Source organism: Perna viridis, chromosome 8 (genome assembly GCF_037379345.1).
Source record: "Perna viridis isolate PV_CMFRI_1.1 ecotype Kerala chromosome 8, ASM3737934v1, whole genome shotgun sequence".
NCBI lineage: Eukaryota > Metazoa > Mollusca > Bivalvia > Mytilida > Mytilidae > Perna > Perna viridis.
Genome location: NC_142452.1, coordinates 40,982,575 through 40,993,941, shown reverse-complemented (window position 1 = coordinate 40,993,941; position 11,367 = coordinate 40,982,575).

The following is an 11,367-nucleotide window of genomic DNA, read 5'->3' as shown; positions in this document are numbered from 1 at the left end:
AAAATGGGTATTTTTTTACTATAATACATCATCTATATATCGGAAACTGAGATTAAAGGATCTAGCTAAATGATGTTTTTTTTTTAGATCAGATCAGCTATAAGGTAAGCGTCATAAGAGTTAAGGAATATTTCAGCAAGTAGAGGAGCATAGTTTGTTCCAATTGGAAAACCGCCCGTTTGTTGAAAAACGCGCCCAGCACACTGAACAGTAATGTTGTCGATAAAAAATTCCAACCTTTTGAAAACATTTTATTGGGTATATTTGGACGATCATTTGGAATTATTTTACAAAGTAAGAAGAATCTCTACCAAGAACTATATATATGTGTATCTACGTGTATAGTCTTTTTTGAGTAACAACGATGTATAATGTTTCGTGATTTTAACTGAAAGAGTAATCAAAGGAACGAAAGTTCTAGCGTGTGGGAAATAGAAGTATAAAGAGTTGAAACTCATTGGTTATAATTATGTTATATTCTCAATAATCTTAAACTGAGGGTTTCCAGAAAATATTTTAATTCTTAAGGATCGACATTGCATTAATTCCACCACGGTAGAAACAAGTACTGTGGTAGGACTTTGACAGCTGTGAGTATAGAAGTTAAATGTTTTGAGCGAGGTATGATGGTATATCAAGCTATGTGGCTTTGTTTGTATGGATTATTGTTGAGTTTAGGAATCCAGTATATGGACGGTAAAGCACAATCATCGTCTTTGATAGAGAGACAAAGAGATGATAGCCCAGATTTACGCTATGAAACATGCAAATTATAGATTTTCACAAAGATAAACGCGGTTAATTTATTATATTTTGAATATATGCACATGTTCCTATAGTAATAAAAAGAGGTTTTATCCATAAGTTGCTCTTGACAATACTGTTTTTGGGAGTATACTAAATAAGACATTTTGAAATATTTCAGTTTAAAACAAACAGTGAGACGAAATTTCTATAAATACTTTGTATAAGAGGGCCTGGAATTGGCTCTAATGACCCAATTCTTTTGTGGCTGTAGATGACAAAAAACGTTTTGTTAAGCAGTAAAATAAATATACGACATGCGACACAGGAGATAAAACAGCGTATTTTGACATTTATTTTTACTTTTAATATTAATTAAGATAAATGTTCTTTGTAATCCTCGTTTGTTTGCTTAAATTATCCCAAAATGGCTGTCGTGTGTTTTGCTTTGAAAACATGACAAAACTTGCAGCGATTACAATGCAACAAGGAATCAATAGAGTTGTTCATTTAATTGCTTGGTTTTTTGCCAATTTAAGAGGATCAAAAAAAAGGAAAATGGTAATCAGTACCCAAAGGACTTTTGAAAGTGCATTTTTTGTTCTATTTAAGAATGAGGGCATTCTGTTCAATCAAATTACTTTCCTTCTCATGAAAAGTATTTAGTTACTTTAATTCAAATTACCAAAATACAGTGCAAACGGTCTAAACAAACCCTGAATAAGTCGTTCTGTATGTCCCTTTACAAAACCTAAAATGTATTTTGAACCTTTTACCAAAACAAACTATACTGTCAGAGAGAGTCTCAATCAAATATAAGTGTAAGAATCAGGCAAAAAAGGCAAAAATCAGAAATATGCATGTCAAACCCCATAGACAAAGTAATACCATTTAAGGATATTTTCTTTATTTGAAAAGACCATTATTTGATCTCTGCATCACTGGCATTGTTAAGAAATTTGTCAATAGAATCTTAGAAAATGAGATTTTTGCAGAGTTATCTGCCCTTGAAATGTTCATTTTCAGGTTACTCAATAGTCCAGCATGATATGGAAAATCTGTTTTCTTAATTTTAATGGTGAAAATAGTCAAATGAAATTATCAAAATGTTTTATTTTTTTTCATTACATGTTTCACCCACTGCCTGATTCTTACAGATAATGCCACTTAAGACAGATTTCACAGCAAAACAGACTTTTTAGGTACAAAACAAACATTCATATTGTTTAATACGGGTCTAAGGGAAGAGGATATCATGATACAAACAACTTGGTATTTGTGATAATCATTCATTCTTTTTTTTTCTTGCTTTGGTCTGATAACAGTATTCGTCATGAGAATTATGAAACACATCGGCAAGCAGAAGGGCACAATTAGTTCTCATTTGTATACCGATTGTCTTTTAATAACAGTGTCCTTTAATGGGGACAGAGAAGCAGATAGATCTCCACCTTTCAGTTTACGTACATAAATGTACTTCTCATTTCAAATAACCTTTGATAAAGATGAAAAAAAAATGGCTAAAGATACACTGTTAATTTTGTTGTTTAAAAGCAATGACAATATGAAAAGTGCAAACTCAGGGAAAAGAGTACTAAAAACAACACAAGAAATATCAAAAATACAATAGACTAAAAGCAAATTCTACAACACGAAAAGGTAGTAATATTGTAAAAGGAGAAGTATAAATGCACAAACCAAGCTTGCTTAAATTCGTTAAACATAGAATAAAATGATTTCGTACAGGACAACTGCTGTTCTTTAAATAAGAAACCATTATGACTGAAGCAATCCATTTAAAAGTTCTTCTGTACTTTCTTGTAAATAACTTGCATTGACATCAGTTTTAAATGAATAATGGCTAAGCTTTCAGCTATAATCCAGTTGAACTTCAATTCCCATGAACCGCACGCACTTTATTGACAAATGCATTATCTTCTCCTTTCTTCAAGCATTTTTTATAACACGTTTTCGCTGTAACTACTATGACAGTGAAATGAGAATTATAACCAAATTATCGACAAAAAATATTTATGAAAATATCGTTAATAAAAGAAAAAAGATCAAAGATCCCGGTTGTTATTTTCCGACCACGAGTTTCTTTACAAAATTATGGATTGAATTATTTTGTATTAACAAGTCTACTACAATTCCTGTTTACAAAACAAAATAATGGAAAAGAAACTACGACGAAATTTTGTTAAATAACCAAAAAAAATGTCGTTTTTTATTTTTTTTTTTTATTTTATTTTATCTTTTTTTATTTATTTGGGTTTTTTCATTTGTTTATTTTTATTTGTTATTTGTTTGTTTGTTCATTCGTTTTCATTGTTATTATTAATAGTATTATTATTATTATTATTATTATTATTTATTGTTTTCCTTACTTTATTGTGACGTCATCATCAAATCTTGATCTACACTTACAGACGATCGGAAAAAAACTATTAACCAATTTAACCAACATGATGACTTTAAATTCGGTGTTTACAACTTTCATCACCGGCGTGTGGCGGTTTCATATCACAACTCATACGTTATACCAGAGTTTCCCGTTACTGTGAAGCATTTTTTGTACCATGTTTGATTTCTGGCAATAAGGCTTCTGGAACAAAATTATGGATTTACAAGATTAGTCATCACTTCAGAAGTTTTATAATCGTCACCTCGAACTCATGGAACGTTATGGTGTATTCATCTGCACCATGAACAACTATTTGTTCAACGTATCATACCTTTCCTTTTCTCTGTCGTCTTCCCCGCACTTGATATTGTAATGAGCAATACAGCAAATGTTTCAAGAAAAGCAGAGGACGCTTACGCTACCTTTTGTTATTTCAGTCAGAGTTATTCATTTACTTTTTTTACTTTGTACGTGCTATTTTCAATATCTCATGTTTTTTGTTGTTATGTGTGTCTGTTTTCACCTTCTGGTCTTTGTCTATGGCTTGCATGTTTTTATTTCTGTTAAAATCTTGGTTCTCTTGACTCCTCTTCTGCATTACAAATATACTTAATATACGAATGTGGTTTATTTTTATTATCATTCTGTCTGTTAATTGAACTACAAACATTATTTTTTTACTTTTACATCAATGTCCGTTCGTGATCAAAGATGATGTTTTGTGATCACATTGCAGTACAAAGATTTACTCAACTACATGTCAAGCAAAAAGTGTTTGACACGGATTTTTTTGTTTCAGCCAAATATACCTTTCTTTAGATATCACTCACACAAAAAAGTAAATTTGAAGTGTCTAATCATCACCTGCAGGCATTTTCATTTTTCTACAATTCCTCGTTGATATCAACCTTCAACAGTAGATCTTTTGTCGCAATCAACTAGAAAGATTTTCAGTACTTAACTCAGGACAATTTAAATCGAACTCATTAGCAAACAGTAATGTCCGTTTTAAATACGTAATAGGATGTCTGTCACTCACTTTATAATGAATATCTGACTTGTTGCGATCCTTTTCAGCTGCAGCTATTTACAAATAGTATCATTATCAGAAATGTCTTGTTTAAGATTCGGTGTGTTGTTGTTGTACTTCACAACCTGATGTAATATAACAATTTGGCAAACAATATGGGATTTTGAGAGCCTATTTAAGCCAACAGTGTCTCTTGTTAAGACCTAATGTTGGCACAAAATTGTAGAATAAAATTCACTTCGTTTTAATCATTTTTTAAAACAATTATGTGAATTACGTATCAGTCTGTTTAAGAGTCATATAAATTATGTATATGTGACACACCCCAAAAAAGACTGCACATTTTATGTGTTTGTTATAAAGGACATTATGATGAAATGTATTGTCATTCAAACCAATCTGTCCGCTTTTAAGAGGTATTTCACTTTAAAAATTCAATGGTTTATATTGTATGCTAGTTTCATTTAAGGAGTTATCTGAATTTTTAATTCTACAGTACATTCTATATAATTTATATCTCTTATGAACACGATATATGTATAAATGTTAACTTATGCTTACTTTGCATTTTAAGCAAAATATTAAAAATAAAAATATGTAGGTTTTCCAAACATGTATCACATATTGCATGATTCTTAGTTGAGTGTAACTTAATTCCTTTGAGATCGTTTCAATTCTAATATTGCTTATAAATTTAGACAATTTGATACACACTCAAAACTGATCATTATAGTATTCAATGGTTCTCTTGCATTTTTAGGGACACCTTTTTCAATAATTTAAGTAGCTGTTTTTGTAAGAATTATGCAAAATCTGAAAAATGTGATACACCCCAAAAAGGCTACATATTTTTATTTTTGTAATAAAGGTATTTGATGGGTCTATACTATGAAATGTGTGATTATTCATTCAAATCTGCCTGCTCTTAGGAGATAATCAACATTGAAAACCCAGTAGATTCTATTGTATTTGAGTGCCATTTACAGAGTTATCTCCCTAATTTTGAAATCTACAGTGCATTCTTTAAATTTTTATCTCCTAAGGGCACGGGTTATATGAAAAATCACATGTTAATTTCTGTTTACTGTGACCTTTCAAACGATATATCAAAAATAAATATATGTAGCCTTTGTACCCAAGAATCACCTTTTGCATGATCCTATTTAATTAAATTAACACTTTGATGGGCACTTATTGTCCTCATCCTCTATAAGATATGTTTCTTTATTCATATGCTTCGTATTTTATTCATAATCTTAAATACAAGAAGGATAAAGAAGCTACAGAATTTTTTATTCCTCTTAATGCGCTCTCATTGCTTTAAAGAGTAATCAAGGGAACCAAGGTTATAGCGGTAATCAAAAGAATGTAATCCAGGGATAAAGACCAGGCATCGAAAACAGACATATACAACAAAGAACATAAAGTAACTAAAATCATACATAGAAAGTAACAAAAGCAAATGAGCAACTCGGACTCCACTAAAAACTGGGAGCATGGTAGGTTGAGCGTCCTCTGCTTTTCTAGAAAAACCCGCCGAGTTGCTCATAAAAAGTCAAGTCTGGGGTAGACAAACGAGGAAAGGAAAACTATGACCCGTTGAATAAACCAGTTGTCATGGTGCAGATGGATACACCATAACGATCCACGAGTTCATGATGACGACCATAAAACTTCTGTAGTGATGACTTTAATCTTGTAGCAACATAACCCTGTTCCAGAAGCCTATTTGTTAGAGTTCTAACGCGATACAAAAGCCTGTGTAGGTTCGGCAAGCTCTGGCATAACGTATGAGTTGTGATATGAACACTCCATACGCAGGTGCTGAAGGGATTTTGCCACAGATGAAAGGAAAGTTGACAATTCTGAATGGAAAGTCATGACGTTTGTCGTAAAGTTTGGTCAATAGTTTTCGTTTACCATCGATTTCTAAGTGTAGGTCAAGATATGAGTCTGACTTCACAGTGTCTGTAGTATCCTTTATATCAAGTTCCTTTGGGTAGATGCGATGTATCGGGAAATTTTGACCAAGGTTTTATAAAAATGTGGCCTATTCACTGCAAAGCAATGTTTTATTCCAAATATCCAGATCTTACTGAGAATTATTCTATCATGACTATAGTAGTTGTTACTAACTACCTAGTATCTACCCTGATACTGCCTTTTGATTATTGTTTTTGAATATTGGCTAGAGTTTATTTTATGGCATTTTTGTATTATTTATATATTGTGTCAATTTGTGTTTGCCTGGTTGTAATATAAATTACATTACATATAATCTATATTTTGATTTCAAATCATTCAATTTTCGCCTTGAAATTTCGTATTCATGAGAAAATACGTATCCCATCCGACAGTAAGAAAAGAGAGAAACGCATGAAATGCTAGATATACATAAGATGTACTACACTACATTATGAGTATCAACAAAATCCGTAGTAAAGGACATATTTTAAGTAAGAATAACAATTACGTAAATGTATTATTTTTTTTGACATCAATTCAAGACGGATACAGACTCTTAGCCATCGCCAATATATACCATCTAGATTCATAATATCTCGATAAATGGACTCCTACATCCATAAAACAAAACTCATAAACGTCGTATTTCAAAGATGAGTCCTTACCAGTTAACTCCTGAACATATACTTGAACGATTGCATCCATATGGGTTGTAGACTTGTAGGCTAAACCAATTGACTGTTCTTGCCACGAACCCTAATCTGGTTCCCTGTTCAATATCATAAGTGATTCTAGGATCGCTAAAGTATAGACTCAGGTAATCAGCGACGGATATGCACAATATATGAGTAATTTGCCGCTTAAGAAATAAAGTTTAAACCGAAATGAAATTATCTAAACTAACGTATTTATTGTGTATTTGTATCGAAAGGTAATCTAAGTAATTTGAAAGAAACAAAAACGTTGCTATTAAAAATTTGAACATATAAAATAAATAAAATAATGTCATATCCACCCAGCCAACCAAAAGACAGAAGACGTCACTGGTGACCCAGGGTTATATTTGAGAGAAATTTGTGGGATGCATTTTACGCAATAGCTTTTATCTCTTTATGTACTAATTTCTTTCGGTTGCTTCTCAAATTGAGTGTCCTTCGAGTTACGCGCGCATCACTGTTGGGACTGAGACATAGTAAAAAACGAATCTCTGAGTTTAGTCCATGCTTAAAGTGCAAACCACCACCAACAATGCTCCAAAATTGGAATTATATATTGAAAGTAAAAAAAACAAGACCAAAAAGTTCTTGATTCGCTGCCAGAATGAATGAAATCTGCGAGGTCTTTTAATCTTATAGCGAAAAAAAGTTCTAAGTAGGTCAATGAGTGTCAATGTTACATCAACTTTCAGAAACCAAAATGAGGCATACCAATGTCTTTTTCAAGTAAAATGGATGATGCCGAACTGGAAAACAAACCTACTAATAACATTGCTTTTTTTTTCTTCAAGACGTATTACATTCAATGCTTATTAACGGTTTTAGATGTAGACAAATACTAGCTTTTCCTTAGTTTAACATTACTTTCACAATACTTATGCTGCTTACACACTTTTAAAAAACGATAGAATGGACAATCATCCAATATTCTAGCGGGAATCAAAATATTGTTTTGCAGGAACAAAGACATGGAAACAGACACACATAACCAAGAACTTAAGTAATTGAAAAATAACACGTGCAAAACAAAAAAGTAAATGAGCTGAGTAACTCGGACTCCAGTGAGAAATGGGAGCATAGAAAAGGTGCACCGGTAGAATAATTGTAGGATGTCTAGTGTATTACAAAATGCTGCATATTTTCGGCAATTCGTGACATATGTGTTGTGATATGAAAACTCAATACGCAGGTGCTGAAAGGATGTTGCCGCAGATGAAAGGAAAGTTGACAATACGGAATGAAACGTGGTTGCGATTGTTGTACATGTTTCCCTAAATGTCGATCTCTAAGTGTAGGATAAATATAAAACTGAATTCACAGTGTCTGTAGTTCTTTTATCTCAAGTTCTTTGAGAGTAGATGCGATTATGTAATACCCAAAACTAGAATTGTTTAATGATAATACGTCTTCTATATATCTTTAAACTAAGATCAAAAGATCTGGCTAAAGGATGTTCTTTCCTTTGGATTACATCAGATATAGAGTAAGCCTCATTAGAGTGTATGAAAATGTCAGCGAGTAGGGGAGGACAGTTTTGTTTCCGTGGAATGCCGATCGATTGTGTTTAACAATCCTCCAGACTGGACAGTAATATTGTCGATAAAAAAAACTACAACATTTTGAAAATGTCCTCTTTCATATATTTGGAAGATGATTAGGAATCGTTTTGTACAAAGTATGAAGAATATTCACCAAGAGCATCTGTGATTCCATCAAATCTTGATCATTGACACATTGACTATGTGCAAGTAACCTGGCTCGCGTAGCTGCTCCTGAACTGTCAAGTTGGGGTGGATGAAAGAGGAAAGCAACATTATGACATGGTAAGCAAATTGTTTTTCATGGTGCAAATTGAAAAACCGTAAAGATCTACAAGTTTATGACGACGAGCATAAAACTTCTGTCGTGATGACTTCAATCTTATAGCATCTTTATACAGTTCCAGAAGCAGCTTAATTATAAAAAAAATACAACATAAAGTATAAATTTGTTGTAACTAGTGGTATCAATTTCCACAACTTATTGTTTTATAATATTGCTAGATCGATCCAATAAATAATTTTGTAGTTGGTTGCAAATTTCCAGTTAGTTTATCATGTTTATTAGATATCAAATTTTAATATCCTTTGCATAAAAGCAATTATATTAAAGGAAACCGTTTACCGCAAAACGATTCCAAAGCTGTTTGAATAACAGTACTACAATCTTTACACTTGGTACGTCCTTGTCACCTTAGTAAAATGCAATGAAAAAAATAATTATAAATTGTTGACTTTATCCCATATGGTATATACTGTGCAAGTAAGATCCGCTACTAAATTGAATTCGTCAGTAACATTTTTTTTTTGTTTTGTGAATATTAAGCCAGTAATTCACAAAAAAGAAATAAGGTTAATAGTTTTAGGTCATATTATTACTGTTTGATTACTAGATTTTATAAAAATGCCAAAATGTTTTATTGTAATCAGCTTGACATCATGAAAAACATGTATGTCATAGCTGAAGGAAAAATTGCATTAATCAAAATCCTTTATTTCACATTTTCGTTTAATTACTTAAGGCAACAAAATGTCACCTAGAATTAATACCTATTACCGATAAAGTGATTTTGTAAATGAAAAGTGTAAAACTAAAACTGATTTGCCTATTCTTGCCAATTCCTAAACTTCATATGTAATCTTCCATACAAAACTCCAATTTGCCACTTCTGAAGCTATATATATGTTCCCACACTTTCATTGAAAATTTCTACGAGTACAGTTCTTGTTTAGAATAACCTTCTCATTCTTTTATTTAATGAAGATGGGATTAAGGATTTCGTTTGGGGTGGTGAGACTTTCAATGGGGAAAGTTTGGAAACCAGTTTAAACATATTTACTTGTATCAAAAGTATATTGAATAGGGTTTGTAAGTCTCGTTCTAATTTCAGTTTTCCTTCCGGAATTTTAGATGTAGAACGTATTAAAATCTGAAGGCTGGTCTGCATTTTATTGTTCACTTCCGGAAAATGAAAACGCTGTATCACTATGCAAAATCTTTTATTTCTATGCTTTTCTTAACAATTTTATTCAGTAGAACTAGATATTTGTCATTTTTATCAGTATTTTTTCACTAAAATATATTTTGCTTTTAACATTGAACTCAATGTTATGTTAATGACGATCTCTATGCATTTGAATGAGACTTTCAATGGAGAGAGTTTGGAAACCAGTTTAAATATATTTACTTTTATCAAAAGTATATTGAATTGTGAAATTATATTAAAATGATAGTTTATATGGTGAAGGTTTAAAACAATACACAGGCAATATTTTCACATGAAATTATTTTGATTTTCATGAGAAATTTACTAAACACGAATTTCATGTGAACATTTTATGTGAATTTTACGTAAAGACTCTATTCACCCGAATTTCACGTGAACTCTGTCACTTAGTTTATTTGCTCAATTCAGTTGAAAATCATGCGAAATTCGTGTGAAAATCATGTGAAATAATTTTGTCTGTGTAAAGCTTTTCACTTGGCGATAAATTGTTTTACATGTATTGACGAAAACACATTTGGGATTATATTGTTTTTTTTCAATGGAAGGGGAATTGTCTTCGGAAAATAAAAAAAAAAAGGTTATTTATAAAATACAAATAATAATATCAAATTTATTTATAGACAATAGTTTAAGCCTGAAGCATTTAAAGTTATGACCTTTTATTTTAATGTTTAATAAAATAATAAAGAAAACTGCAAAATATATTAAATTTGAAAAAAAGTTCTGGGGATTAGGTAATATTATACATTTACTAGGTGTTTATGAGAAGTCTTTGCCAATGAAGAGTTGTAGTTATATTCTAATTCGCCGATAAGCAAAACAAGTAACCGTGGACAGTTAAACCCTTTTAACTATGATATATACGAATTCCTTCTATATTTCATGTGGAGTACAGTGAACCTAAGACACTCTTTTTGAATATGATGAATTAAAACATATCACAGAAAAATTCAAATTTCAATTAATGACAATGTACAATTTTGGTAAGACTAAGGCTAATATTGTATGAGTGCGATGTAAGAAACACTACATCAAGCTTACTGCTAATTCCAACGCGGGACATTTTATGTATGTATTCTACTACACTTCATGCATAGTTGTAACGTATTTACAGCTCACTCAATTTAAATGAATAACATAATCATCTTTGCTTAAAAATTCTGTGAAACATATAATCAGTGTCTTTATTTCTCTTTTAACGAACGGACTGATACCTTTTTTGAACTAATTTTAGATGAGTTTAATTCTGTAATATTTTTGTTTCACACTGTTTCTGAAAAATTGCGTAATTTTATTGAAACATTTTCGCCTCATAAATGTAATCATCCCCTTGACTTTTGAAATTAACCTTGACTCTACTTTTCCGTCCTGACCTCTGTGAAATGGGATCTAAAATATACATTTTAATATGCATGTATACTTTTATGAAATAAAATAGAAATTCCCGGTATTTAACCTTCTA